We start from the raw sequence: 16,032 nt of genomic DNA on the forward strand, positions 1-16,032 counted from the left end.
CCCCTCAGGGGGAGGTGATCAAAGAGCCAGCCCATGAGTTCATGTCAGAGACAGACCCTGTTCCCATTACTAGGGAACCAACCCACTTGGAGACTGAGCTGCCATGGGCTATATCTATGCAGGGGTTCTAGGTTATCTCCATGCATGGTCCTTGGTTGGAGTGTCAGTCTCAGAAAAGACCCCGCGGCCCAGAATTTTTGGTTTTGTTGTTCTCTTTGTGTGGCTCCTGACCCCTCTAGGTGTTTCTATCTTCTTTCAAAGATTCCCTGCACTCTGTTCATAGTTTGTCTATGAGTTTCTAAAACAAATATGACTTCCAAAATTCCTTAATTATTAGGAAGCAAATAGATACCAAACTACCAGTAATCTTTTCATGAAGTAATGATCACTGAAAACTTTGAAATTTTTCATTCCATTTTTTTCTTCTTCTCTGATATAAGCATAAAATTAAGAAAAAAAAAGTCACAGGCGTGTGCTTTTAGCTATTCTAACAATCTGGAATGTCTGGACCATAGAATATTCATCAAGAAAATTTAAAATCTTTTTTTTACTGGGCAGCTTGTGCTGAAAATTATATCTTAAGGTTTGATTTTTTTATTATGTGTATGTGAGTGCAGGTGGGTGCCTGCAGAGGCCAGAAGAGCACACCAGGTGCCCTGGGCATGGAGTTTCAGGTGAGTGTGTATAACTCCATGGCCTGATGTGCTAGGAACCCAAGTCTGGCTCTGTGGATGAGCAAGAAGCAGTCTTACACATTGAGCTATCTTTCAATATCTAATACCGAAAACTCAAAAACACCTGATTGTTTATTTGAAATGCTACTATCAGTGAATTTTTTATGTATTTTCCACATTTTTTCTACCTATCATTGACAGAATAGATACCATATCATATTATAATGATTACAGTCATTGACCACTTAATTTTTGCCAAGCATACTTTCTTGTTTCATTCTGTTTTGGTTTGTGATGCTGCAGATTGAACTCAGAGCCTAAGGAAACTTGCTAGGCAAGTTTCCCATCACCAACATACTCTTCAGCTCCTTCAAGTGTAGTTCTTAAGGCCATGTATTATTTAGTCATCCCAAATCTTCTTTACTGGCCTTATTTTCTCCCATTTTACAGATGAAGCATCAGAGGTGCTGATAAGTGAATGGTATTTTCAAGGTCACAGAGTTGGTGTGGCAGACTAGAGGTTCAGCCTGGGCGTCCTGGCTCATCCATACCCTTTACCATCAAGCTGGAGATGTGAGGCTCTTGATTTCACTGCCAGTGGTTTTCTAGAACATTGTGCTGTTTATGATTCTTCAGGTGAGAATGGTGGATGTATTGCTTTGGGCCTCTGACAATGTTTTATTTTATTTTATTTTCATTTTTTTTTTTTTTTAGTTACAGTTTATTCACTTTGTATCCCAGCTGTAGCCTCCTCCCCCATCCCCTCCCAATCCCACCTTCCCTCCCTCCTCTTCTTCTATGCCCCTCCCCTAGTCCAATGATAGGAGAGGCCCTCTTCCCCTTCCATCTGACCCTAGTCTATCAGGCCTCATCAGGACTGGCATTTTTGTCTTCCTCTGTGGACTGATAAGGCTGCTCCCCCCTCAAGTGGAGGTGATTAAAGAGCCAGCCCATGAATTCATGTCAGAGATGGTTTCTGGTCCTATTATTGGGGAACCCTCTTGGATACTGAGCTACTTTGGATTACTTCTGTGTAGGGATTCTAAGTTATCTCCATGCATGGTCCTTGTTTGTAGTATCAGTGTCAGAAAAGACCCTTGTGCCCAGATTTTTTGGTTCTGTTGCTCCCTTTGTGGAGCTCTTGTTCCCTCTAGGTCTTTCTATTTCCCCCTTCTTTCATAACATTCCCTGCACTCTGCCCAAAGTTTGGCTATGCATTTCAGCATATTCTTTGATACCCTTCTGGGTGGAGTCTTCTAGAGGCCCTCTGTGATAGGCTCCTGTCCCATGTTCCCTGTTTTCTTCCTCTTCTGATGTCTGTCTCATTTGCCTTTCTGAATGAAGATTGAGCACTTACCCAGGGTCCTCAATTAGCTTCCTTAGGTGTACAAATTGTAGTATGATTGCTCTGTATTATATGTCTAATATCCACTTATTAGTGAGTATATACCATATGTTTCTTTCTGCTTCTGGGATACCTCTCTCAGGATGATCTTTTCTAGATCCTACCATTTGCCTGCAAGTTCCATGATTTCTTTGTTTTTAATTGCTGTGTAGTATTCTGTTGTGTAAATGTACCACAATTTCTGTATCCATTCCTCTGTTGAGGAACATCTGGGTTGTTTCCAGCTTCTGACTATTACAAATAAAGCTGCTATGAACATGGTTGAGCAAATGTCCTTGTTATATACTTGAACATCTTTTGGATTCATGCCTAGGAGTGGTATAGCTGGGTCTTGAGGTAGCACTATTATCAGGTACAGTCAGATATAGGGTCCCATTCAACTTTGACTTGGTAGTGGCAGTAGTTTTTCCCAGAGATTCTGTGAGTTATGTTGCTTTTTTCATTACAAATGGATATATATATGTATATACGCATATATATATATGTATATGCATATAATACATATATATGTATATGCATATATATACATATATATGACAAGACAGCATATATATATGCATATATATATATATATATATATATATATATATATATATGCTCTCTTGTCTCCTTCAGATCCAAACAAATATACAAACAAAGAAAACAACACCAGCAATAAAAATCCCCTTCACTTTCAATTTTTGTTGAACTAGGAATAACCACCAGCATCGGCTGGAAACAGGGTGAGTGTCCACACATGTAGCCTCAATAGGTGATTAGCATCTCACCACATTTGCCCATCAATGAATGTCTATTATTGAACATTTAGTAAATAAACTTAAAGACATGTAGGACAATCTTTTGAAAGAAACAGTCTTCCAGTGGGATGTATTTCATTCTCACACAAACTCTTTTATTAGAAATTTTTATTATAACCCACTGTTATTAACCTCATGATGTCTAAAATCTTTTAAAAGCAAATTTTGCAGCATCTGTGGACTTGTAACTAAAAAGGGTCTCATTTCCTCTGGAAGGCTCTTCTGAGGCTGCAGAAAGAGTATTTGAAAATGTAATAGATACAAACATATTTAACAGAAGTGATTTGAAGGACACTAAATATGTCCCAGTATTAACTAACTGTAGTGGAGACAGAACAATGAATTATCTAATGTCTTCTTTTCCCAGAGGCTAAGGAGCTATGCATATAATCTAAAAATAAAAATGCTTTAAAATAGTTCTGGTTTGGGATAGGAGTATGGAAAGAACTTGGTGTATCTTTCCTAAATGTTAGAATTTTAAATGGGGACAGTAATGCCTAAGTAACTTGTCACTAAAGCATTTCATTTTGGAGGGCCAAGATTCCAGGTAAATGAAAATGAATATCTTAAATGTTGGAAATTTAAGAAACAAACACGTAATTTTTAACACATTTATTTTCCTGGCATAGATTTTTCTGTAATTTTTCTGTGACTTTGTCACTTTCTCTTATTACCAGTGACAGCTTTGTGTAATGGCCTGCTCGGTGTGATGCGGAGTGAGCACACATGGGCAGGCTGGCTCCGAGCCCCTTGCCAGTATTGCTGGAATTTGCTTTCTCAAGGATTCTTGTGATTTTCCTCTTCACAAACTTGTACAAAGTACATCATGAAAAACAAGGATCTGAAAGGCTAACATTCTAGGAAGAAGCTGCATATCTTCAGAAAGTCGCCCAGTCCCCTAGGTTTTAGTTTTCCCTGTCTGTTAACTGGATGTTAATAGTATCTACCTACGTACGGTAAACATAAGAACTAGATAGTAATAATTCAAGAGTGCTTAGCTCTTGACATATTAACTCTTGATATATGTGCTTATAATCATAGTATGTTTTGTTTAGGATTTTCTGCGACATTGATAATCTGACAAAAGGCAATCCCTTACTTTAAAAAGTAAAGAAAAAAAATCTCATTGTGTTAATCCCTTACCTGCCCTATGACCTGGAGTGCACCCTAGAGTCACTGAGTGGAAACAAGCACTAACCCACACCTCTTCTTTATTTTTCCACGAAAATTAGATAAGAAAAAAAATGTTTTGTTGTGAAGAGCATGTGTGAGAGGGATGCATACCTTTTTCATCATTAGAAGAGAGACCTTTTGTTGGTAAACCAAGAAGTCACAAATTTTTGCAGTTCCATTCAATATGCTTGACCTGGACTCTGAGAGCAATTGGGAGTTGCAATTAAATACTTGTAATATGATTGAAAGTCTTGAATGGCATTTCTGGTTACGTCCCTACCTAACACTTCATAGTCCATAGCCCATGAGTTTTGTGAAGTACGATAGAAGAGCAGGAAGGTGATGATGCCAAATACTGTTGTCTTCTATGGGGCATCTGTTGATAAGGAAATGTGTGGTTGCTAAGCCCTAATGACTACTCATTCTTGTCTCCTAGTGCTCCGGCCAGCTTGTGAATCCCAGTAGCCTTTGTCTCTATCTTTGTCCCACCCTTCCCTTCTTTTGAACCTGCTCTTAATTATATTTTCTATTTAGCTATACAGCTAAAGGCTTAGTATTTCATGCAACTTGAACAGTTTATATATTTATTTTTTCTAGAAATGTACTATGGATTGTCATTAACCATTGATGGGAGAAAAATTTCAAAGAGTAAATATTTAATTCTTATATATTTTATGTGTATTTTGGCAGGATTATATTAGTAAATTGAGTGCGACCTGAATTATGGCTTGACATGTTCCTTGCACAGACTCAAGGGTGCAAGAGCAGTTACTGGGGCAGAGTTCTGGAAACAATGTTTAAGGCCATGGTACCCAATTTTAATCCAAACTCTAGCCTGCTCAGATATGGTTGTTCCTTTCCAAAATGCTTGCTTTAAAAACTTAACTGTTTTGTCTGTGTGTCTTAGCTCTTTATTTTCCCCTTTTGTCTCATACCATGTTCATATCCTAATGGTTTTGTCTGCCACTAAATAGACCATGTTCTTTTTCAATCTTCTGTATAGTGTTAAAGAAGTGTTATATGTTTCATGGTGTGTATGATGTGAGAAAAATCTATAATTGTTCTTGATGTTTCGCAAGGCAATCAAATCCCAGATATTATAATCGAAGATAAATGATAGCACATTTTATCTTTGCATTTGTGAAATCTTATTGTGCCATTCTAGAAACGTAGAAATGTTTTCTTCTCATAGAGCCATACACCTAAATTATGGCTGATCATTAACAAATGGTTTCCATATTCTGAAACATGTGTGGGTGAGCCTCATTTGGTCAGAAACTGCCCTGATTTGCATTGTCTGGAAAAGAGGTGGGACTTTTTACAATGAAGTATACCTGCTCTTTTTTACTTGGCCCCTAGGAGATAAAAGAGGTATTTAATGTTCTGTTATATATTTGCTTATGTTGATCTGATACAAGGATCCATTTCCTTGAACTCAGATGGCAAAGTGAAGGAGAGAGAAGATGCACATAGCTGTGTTTTTTATTGCACAGTTTAATTCCAACCATAAATGTTGATATCTACATCTATTTCTGTATCTACATCTACCTATATCTATATCATCTATCCTGGAGTTTGACTCTGTGGCTGTCTGGATTCACTTAGCAATAGCAAATTGTCATGCTTTTCCTGCAACTTGTTACTCCCCTTATGATGAGTAGAAATTATTTTGTTTTTTAATGTTTAGGAACTATATGTCAGGATAAAATATACAAACAAGATGGCTGTCATTTGGTGTCTAGAGTAAATGAACAGCATAATTCAGATAAACTTCGCATTGCAGTTGCACATGAGTAAGTCTATTCTGCCTCAGCCCCTGGTATTGTAGTATTTGTAAATCTTGGTATTTATAGAGTGAATAAAATATCTTGATGATCTTCAATATTTCACATTTTATTTTTTTAATTTTAATTTTTTATATTAATTACAGTTTATTCACTTTGTATTCTAGCTGTAGCCCCTTCCCACCTTCCTTCCCAATCCCACCCTCCCTCATCTTCTCCCATGCCCCTCTCCAAGTGCACTGCCTTCCATCTGACTCTAGCCTATTGGGTCTCATCATGTTTAATAATAAAGGGAGAAAGGAATTCATACTTGTTTAGATTTTGAACCATTTCGAATACATGGGGTTTGCAACCAAAATATTAGTGTTTTATCTTCTAGAATCAGAATCTTCCCCTTTTTGGTCACTTCTTAAATATATCTCACTTTCTGTTTGGACTGAAGGATGAATGGCCTTTTATGACCACTCACACCCAGTTAAGATTTGGTAAACATGTTTGGGATCTGTCAGCTTCCTGTATTCACAGGGCATGGAGCTCTTGAATGCCTATTGGGTATCAGGCATTATGTTGAAAATAGTTATTTTCTGTAAATCAGTAAACATATTGCTTTTGATTTATTTTTTAAGTGGAAAACTGAGGAGTTTTTCTTTTTTTTTTTTTTTTTTCCTTTAAAGTTGACTCAAATGTCACCAAAACTATAAAAGTCCTTTAAAATTCCTGGCCATTAACACAATGTTTTGCATAAATGGCTCCTTCATTTTACTTTCCCTTGAGTATCCTGCCCACCAGGGACATCTTTCCTTCACGTCCCTGGCTGGAATAGCTGTCACCAGGCTGTAGAGCAATCACATTCCATTGCTTCTTGCCTGGCTATCATAGTTATAAAGTTCAGCCAAATGGTCACGGGTATCTCTTTAATTTTCTTTCAAATTAAACATGGAACGAGAGAATGTTGGCTTGCTTCAGAAGCAGAGGTGCTAAGACTATGTTTTGGGTCTTTTCCAAGATGTGTAATTTTCCTCCTCAAAATAACATTAGTAAAGTGTCTAGCCAAAGACAACCATTCTGCAGCAGTTTACCAAAAGAGTGATCTAAATAAAATATTAGATGCAACTTCAGAGACGAATCTTTGTTCCTCAGTAGGAAGCAAATCACCCTTGTTCAGCAGTGTTTCACAGACAAAGCAGCTGAAAGGCAGCCTCACCTGCAAGGCTACAGCGCTGGCAGTGGACATCTATCCCTCGGCACACTGCTGCTTCCCACTAGGTTTTTATCCCTCTAAAGCTTTCACCAAAACGAACGCAGATTTTCAAGTGGCAAAACGTGAACCTTACATATAAACAGAGGGGGCATTTTAATCAAAGCAAACATCCCCCTGCACACTGAGTATTCTAACCTGTAAAGTTTAAGAGCTCTGTTTGTCAAGCCCCTTGCTTGCTTATGTAATTGCTCTTATCCTCCTCCCTTCCTCACTTGCTGGCAGTGCTGGGCTGTTTTCACTTTCCTCAGCCTCTATCTAGCACCATTCCCACTCAGTGCCTCTTCCTGATGGACAATGATAGCTACTGTTCGGCTTTGATTTTTTTTTTTGTTTCTTTATGTTTATTGTGTTTCAGCTATGTGCTTTACCAGTGCTTATTGCACTTAAACCTAGTAGCAGCCCGACGTAGTTGGTGTGGATGGTGAAGCTTATAGGCAAGGGGTTGAACAGGCTGTGGTGTGAGGCCAGGATCCTCCAGCTGTCCAGCAATTTCCCAGTTTTGGGATACTGGCACTCTGCCTGCTTCCTGCTGCCTTCGTCAGCCTCTTATCACTGTTGTCCTGTCATAAAGCTGTCCCTCACCTACTCTCAGTGACCAGCCCTTGCACTCAGCTTCTGCTTCCAGAGGCTCCTCCCTGCCTTTGCTCATCTGAAGAAAGCCATGTGAGCAACAAATTGGTTCATTTCTGTACTGGCTCCACTCATCATCTTGCTTCTCAGTGTTTAATGAGTGCACATGCTACCACTGAGCTATATTCATAGTCTTTGATCTTTCCAAACTTCTGTTGTAACTGCTTGACAAATGATCACACATACACACTAGCTTAAGCATAAATATTCTATTTCTTATCTGTTTTTCACATCTCTTTTTTTCCCCTCCTTCCCTTTATAATAAGCAAATATCAAAACTTAGAAGTCAGGTGATGCTGGATACAGTTTTCAATTTGATTTAAATATTTGTGTTAATATTTGAGGGGTGAATAAGTAAAACAACAAGGGAGAAAATTGATAGTTTCACTCAAAACATGAAGAAAATAAAACTTATATCCTGTGAAGTTATTTGGCCCTAAGAGGTTACTATATGTTTTAGTGTCCTGTCTACCATGGAAGCATGTGCACATGCTTGTGTTTGTGTGCGCGCGCACACACACACACACACATACACATACACACACACACACACACCTTTGTTCGACTTGATAGTGTACGTGGATTTTACATTTCAGATTTGGTGTCTGAGTGAGGCAGTACACCTGCCTCTGCATGTAGAGGCTAGAGCCTGATGCTGTATCTTCTGTTTCTTTCTGTTTTTGTGTGACTCAGGGTTTTAATTGAACTTCAAGCTCACTGACTGGACTAGGCTCCCTGGCCAGTGAGTGAGCCTCAGCGATCCTGATTTAACTTATACACAGATTTGACCACAATTTTTGCACAGCAATCATCGGTTTTGTTATTGCCATTGCAGCTCCATCCTGTGATGGGGCCTATTTGGTCATTATTCTGAGTATCAAATAAAGGAGAGAAAACAGACATTACAATCTTTCACTTAAGAAATTTATAATCAAGGTACAAATAAAGGACAACCCCTATATCCATCTCAAAGATTTAAAATTTTAAGACCATTCTGCATAGGCTTCCTCTGTCTTTGCTGCAAGTATTTGTTTTTTCATTTTTATTCATCTGTATCAATTATAAATATCCCTACAATATTGTCATGTATGTATGCAATATATTTTTATCATATTCACCTCATCTGTCTTCTATTCCTTCTTGCCATTCCTACAAACCCCTTTCCGCTTCCTAGCTAATTAACTTTCTTATATATATATATTGGTTTGTGTGTCATTGTGATTTTTTTAAGGGTTTCTTATAATGTTTTGGGTAAAGGATTATTTATAAGGCTGTGACTTTCATACTAATGATTATACCACTGATAAAGATGTCTTTTCCCCCCGGCAACCACTATAAATATTTTAGAGCAAATTTGATTTGTATTTTATCCCAACTTGCTGAATTAGTCATTTATAAAATGTTTATTTTAAGGAATGCATTGTCACATTTATCAAAAGCAGTAACTGCTCAGTTTCACCGAATACTTTATTCTCTAATTCCCAAGATTATCTAAAAAGTACAATATTCAGCATTTTGTTTGATTGAATCCAGTTAGGAAAGGGTGCCTTAGAAACACAATTAAAGAACACTTTAGTTTTGATGTAGTTAGTGCAAGTGAGGATGAAATAAACAAGAAGGAAAGAAGGAAAGAAAGAAAAACACAAAAACAAAATTCATAACCTCATGGGATTTTTAAGAATTTTGTGGAAGGAACTAAAACTTTCTCTCAGTTTTCTGTCCTTAACAGGCACTATGATCTGTCCCCTGAGAATGAGCGCTCTAAAGCACTTTTTAAACAATGTAAACCACAGCTTCTGCTTTAATGAGGGATGGCTTTTCACACTGCATTTCATGTCAGTGCAGATGCAATGATTTCATGTTCTAAAGTTAGTACTGCAGTTTCTGTTTTGATTGCTCTTAGAAAAATGCACACAGAGATTACAGTGACTCAGAGAAATGTGTTACCAGTGGGTTGTAATTTTTAACTTTCCAGATATGATGGAATGGCATAGAGAATGCACACTTGGTGCTGCCATGAGTCCATCACTTTCACACAATCCCACCACAGCACCGAAGCACAGATGGCTCTTTTCTTCATTTGTTGTTTATATTTTTTCCTTAAAACAGTGATTAAGATTTGTTAAGTATATACACGGGAGTTGCAAATATCTACAGCTGCTTCCTCATGTTCGCAATATGGTCTCATGTAGCTGAGACTGACCCTGAACTCAATGGCTTGAACTCAAAGCCAATGATTGCCTTTGGACTTCTGATCCTGTTGCATCCACCTCTTGAGTTCTAGGGTTAGAGGTGTGTGCTACCACACGAGGTTTTTTGCAATGCTGCGAAAGGAATTCAGAGACGTTGTTGTAGTCAGATATTCTACCAACTCAGCTACATCCTCACTCCATGGGACTATTAGTTCCCCTGTGCCCACAAAGATCTACAAGGATATATTTTCTTTTCTGGTGAATTATTTTGTGCAGTTGTATGTATATATGTGTGTAGAGGTCAGAGGACAACTTTTGATTTTCTCTCCTTTGTCTTTGAAGTAGTCTTCCTGTTTCTGTGGCCATGGGGGCATAGGCAAGCTTCTTGTTGGTTCTTCTGTCTTCATTACCCCTCACCACAGGTGTGCTGAGATTACAGACTCTAGCCATTTCATCAGGCTGTTTTTATGTCTTGGGGATCAAAGTTATCAGGCTTATGCGGCAAGCAATTTTATCTGTTAATATATCTCACTGGTTCTAGGATTTTTTTCTTAGAAAAAAATGTGTCTCCTAAGAAGCTTAATTTTGAACATTAATTGATGCTTACATAGCACCTTGAATATTCACATGGTGACTATATGAAAAAATACTCGATGAGTGCAATGTGAGATGGTACCTGTCTTAGGAAGGCACCTGTCTTCTGAAGGATGAGAAGGATGAGAAGGATGAGAGATGTGGAGGGGATTAGGAACGAGCAGAATTCTATAAACAATACATATGTCGCACAAAGATCATGGCTGAAAAGATAACCCAGGGTTAAGATACACACTATAATTTGGGTATGTAATATTTCCTTGAGACAAAGGAAGGTAGTAAATTTTGTGTTGTAGTATTTAATAAGAAATATTCATTCTTCCAAAAACAACAAAGAAAATTGATAAAAGAGGTTAATTTTTATTTCCTTATTTTAATCATAAAATCATGAAAAATCTCGTAAATACCTAAAAAATAGTGGATCAGAAGAGGACTATGTTTATTCATTTTTATAAACTGCATAATCCTCAAAAGCCAGAAGCTGTCTTCAGGATGGTGAGAACACAGATATGTGTCTGCTCTCCACAAGCTTACATTTTCAGGAATGATGCTCAGTGGGTGGCTTCGCAGAGGCTGTGCAGCACCAGGACTACATGCATTTAAATTCCTGTGAATATGTTTGGTAAAGCCAAAAGTTGGTAGACATCACAGGTTGTTTTGTTTTGTAACTTTCTTTTTTTCTTTTCCTATTTTTGTTGTTTTTAGAATAAGCTTCAATTTTTGAACTGGACAAGATATTTCAAGATTTGGGTTTCAGAGGCAAGATTGAATCACTACTTGTCTTTGATCTAATGCCTGTGGTCTAGTCAAGGTTCCTGGATTAAAGCTTTCACCTATATAAGCTGGGCCTTAGGGACAACTGCCCTGACCCCCAACCCTGTCCTTTCCTGTTTCTTAGCCATTGCTGTAGTTGATGGGTCACTTGTCCTGTAGTTGGGATGAGACACCAGCCTTATTCTAGTCCATTGCCTTATCTTCTTTCATGATGTGCTACAAATGGACAAGTCGAGTTGGTGCCTCCAAAAGACTGCAGCTGAATACAGCAAGCTGATGTCTTTCCTGATGCTAGGGCACATCTTGTTCTTGCTCTTTTCCATTCACAGAAGCAACAAAAGAAACAATTCTCAACTAAATCTCCAATCTTCTATATTACCAATGCCAGAAAATTTATTTCCATTCACATTTGATCTTGACTTTTCAAAAATAAAGACATTTAGATTTTTATGTCATTTACTGTTCATACCCAGGTGTCAGGATGCACATTCATCTTGTACTGAAATGTTCTTTTTTATTTTTATTTATTTATTTTTAACTCTTTATTAATTACTCTTTATTCACTTTGTATCCCCCCTGTGGTTCCCTCCCTCCTCCCACCCCAATTCTTCCTCCACCCTCTGCATGCATGCCCCTCCCCAAAGGATAAGGAGGACTTCTTTTCCTTCCTTCTGATCCTAGTCAATTAGGTCTCATCAGGAGTGGCTGCAGTGTCTTCTTTTGTGGCCTGGTAATGCTGCTTCCCCCTCAGGGGGAGGTAATTAAAAAGCAGGCCAATCAGTTCATGTCAGAGACAGTCCCTGTTCCTATTATAATGGAACCCACTTGGATACTGAACTGCCATGGGCTACATCTTTTGAGGGGGCTTAGGTTATCTCTATGCATAGTCCCTGGTTGGAGTATCAGTCCCAGGAAAGACCCCTGTGCTCAGATTTTTTTGGTTCTGTTGATCTCCTTGTGGAGTTCCTGTCCTCTCCAGATCTTACTGTTCCCCCGTTTCTTTCCTAAGATTCCCTGCACTCTGACCATAAGTCTCAGCATCTGCATTGATAGTCTGCAGGGCAGAGCCTTTTAGAGGTCCTCTGTGTCAGGCTCCTGACTTGTTCCCTCTTTTCTCCTTCCTCTAATATCCATCCTCTTTGCCTTTCTGGATAGGAATTGAGCATTTTAGCAAGTGTCCTCCCTCTTGATTAGTTTGTTTAGGTGTACAGATTTAAGTAGGTTTATCCTATATTATATGTCTATATGAATGAGTATATACCATGTGCGTCTTTCTGCTTCTGGGACAGCTCACTCACGATGATCTTTTCCAGATCCCACCATTTACCTGAAAATTTCAAGGTTTCACCTTCATTTTTTTTGGTTCTGTTGCTGTCCTTGTGGAGTTCCTGTCCTCTCCAGATCTTACTGTTTCCCACTTCTTTCATAAGATTCCCTGCACTCTGCCCAAAAAATATCATCCTGAGTGAGCTACCCCAGAAGCAGAGACGCACACGGTATATACTCACTCATATAAACATATAATATAAGATAAACCTACTAAAATCTGTACACCTAAAGAAACTAATCAAGAGAGAGGACTCTTGCTAAAATGCTCAATTCCTTTCCAGAAAGGTAAAGAGGATGGACATCAGAAGAAGGAGAAAAGAGGGAAAAAGTCAGGAGCCTGACACAAAGGACCTCTGAAAGGGTCTGCCCTGCAAACTATCAATGCAGATGCTGAGACTTATGGGGAGCCTTTGGGCAGAGTGCAAGGAATCTTATGAAATGTTTTTTTGCAAGCTTGAAAGTTTATTCTTTAAAAAATGCTGTAACAACATGTGAATTTTTTAAAGCATATATGATATATAGTACTATTAATTATTAGTAATATTAAAATTTATTTTTTAAGTTGGTGGTATAATAGGGCCATTTGGTTATGAGACAAGAAAGGAAGCTTGTGATGGGCTCCTCCTTACTCTTAGAGCTTCATGAGTTTCCTGTGACTTATAATGCTAGATTTATGAGTGATGTAAGATCTTTCTCAGACTTTTTTTATTTTTTATTTCTGTTTTTCTTTCTCAGGTTTTAATGACCCTGTTTAGAGCCAGCATTTGAAGGAAGGTTGATATGTTGGTAGAGAAGTCTTTCCTGTGATATTTTGACCCAGATCTGGGCTCAGTTCTGCTTGTGTCCTAGGAACTTAATATTTCAAAAGTAATGGACTGATTTGCTTGGCAGAGGAAATGTCAAGGCAAGATGGTATTCATTCAGGTATTGGAGAAGCAGCTGTAGTTGATAGAGATCATCACCATTGAAGAGAAGCCTTCTGCATTGCACTGGAGCAGGAAGAAACTATTTTCTAGAGAGAGCACTCAGGAACTGTTGTACCTATGGTCCAAGGGGCTGGGCTACTATGTGGCAGGGTCAGAGCCTATAAAGAGAGGCCCGGAGAGAGACCCGGAGGGGCCACTGCTTCAAGCGCTATTGGTACAGCCTCCATTGTAATGGAGACCCCAGGATATCTGGACCATGTGATAGCTGCCAAGAAGAACTGACAGCATAGATTAGAGTTGGCATAGAGTTAGGAGAGTAGCTGTGTGTGATGCACACAGCGGCTAGGGAGTGTACTGCTTAAGTCTTTTGGAGCTCAGCTGATTGCATCATAAGCCTCAGACACCAGCCATGGAGTTGCAGGAGTTGATGTCTGCCTTGCCTGATGGAGTCTGATTTTTCCATCTGAAGCAATAATGTTTATATTCTCTGCTATTAGTTGCTACAGGTTTGTAGTTTGCTTTTGATTTTATAGTATCCAACATTAAGAAACTTTGGATGTTTAAAATATTGGAATTTGAAGAGTGTAGGCACTCTTTTTATAAAAGTTGGACTATAATTTTACTTTATGAGATAAACATGAGATGCTGGGGGCAAGGGATGGAAAGTTATGCTTAAAATGATGTACATCAAGTTGTCAAAAGGTGGAATGGTCATGGTTAGTTTTGTTTTACACAACCTGGAATCATGAGGAAGAGTCTCAATGAGAGATTGGATTAGGCTGGCCTGTATGCATATCTTAGGAAGGGGCCTAGATTATGTTAATTATATGAAATGATGCAGCCTAAATGCAGGTGGCACCATTCTTTGGGTGTAAGAAAGTGGAGAAAGTGAGCAGAGCATAGGTGTGCCTATTCTTCTGCTTTGACTGCGGCTGTGGCTACCTGTTTCAACCTCTGCCCTGACTTCCTTGTAATGACAGACTATGGCCTTCAGTTGTAAACTGAGCAAATCCCATCTTCCTGAAGTTGCTTTTGTCAGAGTATTTTGTTTTCATAACGGCAGAAAATGAAATTAGTACACCAGATGTTTTTTTCTTTACTGTCTTAAGACTCTACCTTGCAAAAATCATCCTTCCAACTTGGTTCCAAAGTAGCATAGAGTTGAGGAAAATGGAAAGTGCTCCTTTCTATGAAAACTATGTGAGGAGCATCTAGTAAAATTGGAATCTTGTTAAATGCATGCTTGTGTTCAATACTAGTTATATACTGGTCTTTACTACACCGACAAGGGCTACCTTTATTTTTACATGTTCTAAGCATACTTAGCACAATGCTACCTGGAAAAGGGAGTTATTGCAGTGTCTCTGTCAGACATAATAATGAGATTCTCGGCTCCTTTCAAATGATAGCAACCCTCATCAGTATCCTCTTCCTCCCAACGTTACAGAACATTACAGAACATTCAATTACAGAACATTCAATCTGTAAATAGCTTTCTTTTCCCAAGTTCTACGTTGATATTTCTTTCAGTGGAAAAAATGTTTGGCTTCTCTTCTGTTTCCCTTGAGTCATCTTTGCTCTTAGGAACAGTGTGATAAATGCTGCCTTGCAGATGCTTCCCAGTGTAGTGAGGGTCTGTGAGTAATGTTTCCTGAGCCTTCAGATTTGTGGAAAATTGAAAATGATTTTTATGGGCTGCCTTTTCTTAGTATTTTAATGTGTGGAATATATGAGTATAGGATTTTGTCTAAACGTAGGAATTTGTTTTGCATTTGTTGTTTAAATAATTTTTAAAATTTGAGATTATAATATATCATTTCCCCTTCCATTTCCTTCCTCAAAATCTTCTTGCAACTTCACGTGCTCTCTTTCAAATTCATGGCTTTTAAAATAACTTTAGTTGTTGTTACATGTGTACTGTAAGTACATACATAGGACTGGTTCAGTCCAGTCATATACTGTTAGGTATACATTTTCAGGGAATTTTTCTTTTAAAAACACCACTTTGAATATTGCCGTGATACCTCTAACAGTCACTAAAATGTTGGATGCCATCAATTGATAGCATTTCATTTACTTTACAGTAATCCTTACATAATTTTAATAGAGGTAAAATATAAATATTTGGCCTCATGGGCCATATTTCTATAGTAATTTTTTAGTTCTGCCGTCAGAATCCAAAAGTAGTAGTAGATGGTATGTATAGGCATTGACATTGTTCTAGTCTAAAAACTTAGAAATAAAACCTATGATGGACTATATTTGGCTTCTGGGCCATAGTATGCTGACCTCTGCTGCATAGGATACCTTTTTCAAACAGTGGGGTAGAAAGAGATGAAATGAACTGAGGCATATCCAAAATCACATTACTCTAATAATCAGAATCAAGATTTGAACTGACTCTAAGATGTAATGACTCAAATTGTCTATCTATCTTATTATATCCTCTATCTATCTATCTATCTATCTATCTATCTATCTATCTATCTATCT

The 16,032-nt window shown here is 38.2% G+C and overlaps 1 protein-coding gene across 1 annotated transcript in view; it reads left to right on the plus strand.

Moving 5' to 3' along the window:
- The window catches only part of Rspo2 (R-spondin 2), a 161,219-nt gene that overhangs the window by 18,958 nt on the left and 126,229 nt on the right, over positions 1-16,032 (plus strand). The gene's annotated exons all lie outside the window — the stretch shown is intronic.

Source organism: Psammomys obesus, unplaced genomic scaffold, assembly GCF_907164565.1.
Source record: "Psammomys obesus unplaced genomic scaffold, mPsaObe1.curated_primary_1811, whole genome shotgun sequence".
In the NCBI taxonomy this organism is placed as follows: domain Eukaryota; kingdom Metazoa; phylum Chordata; class Mammalia; order Rodentia; family Muridae; genus Psammomys; species Psammomys obesus.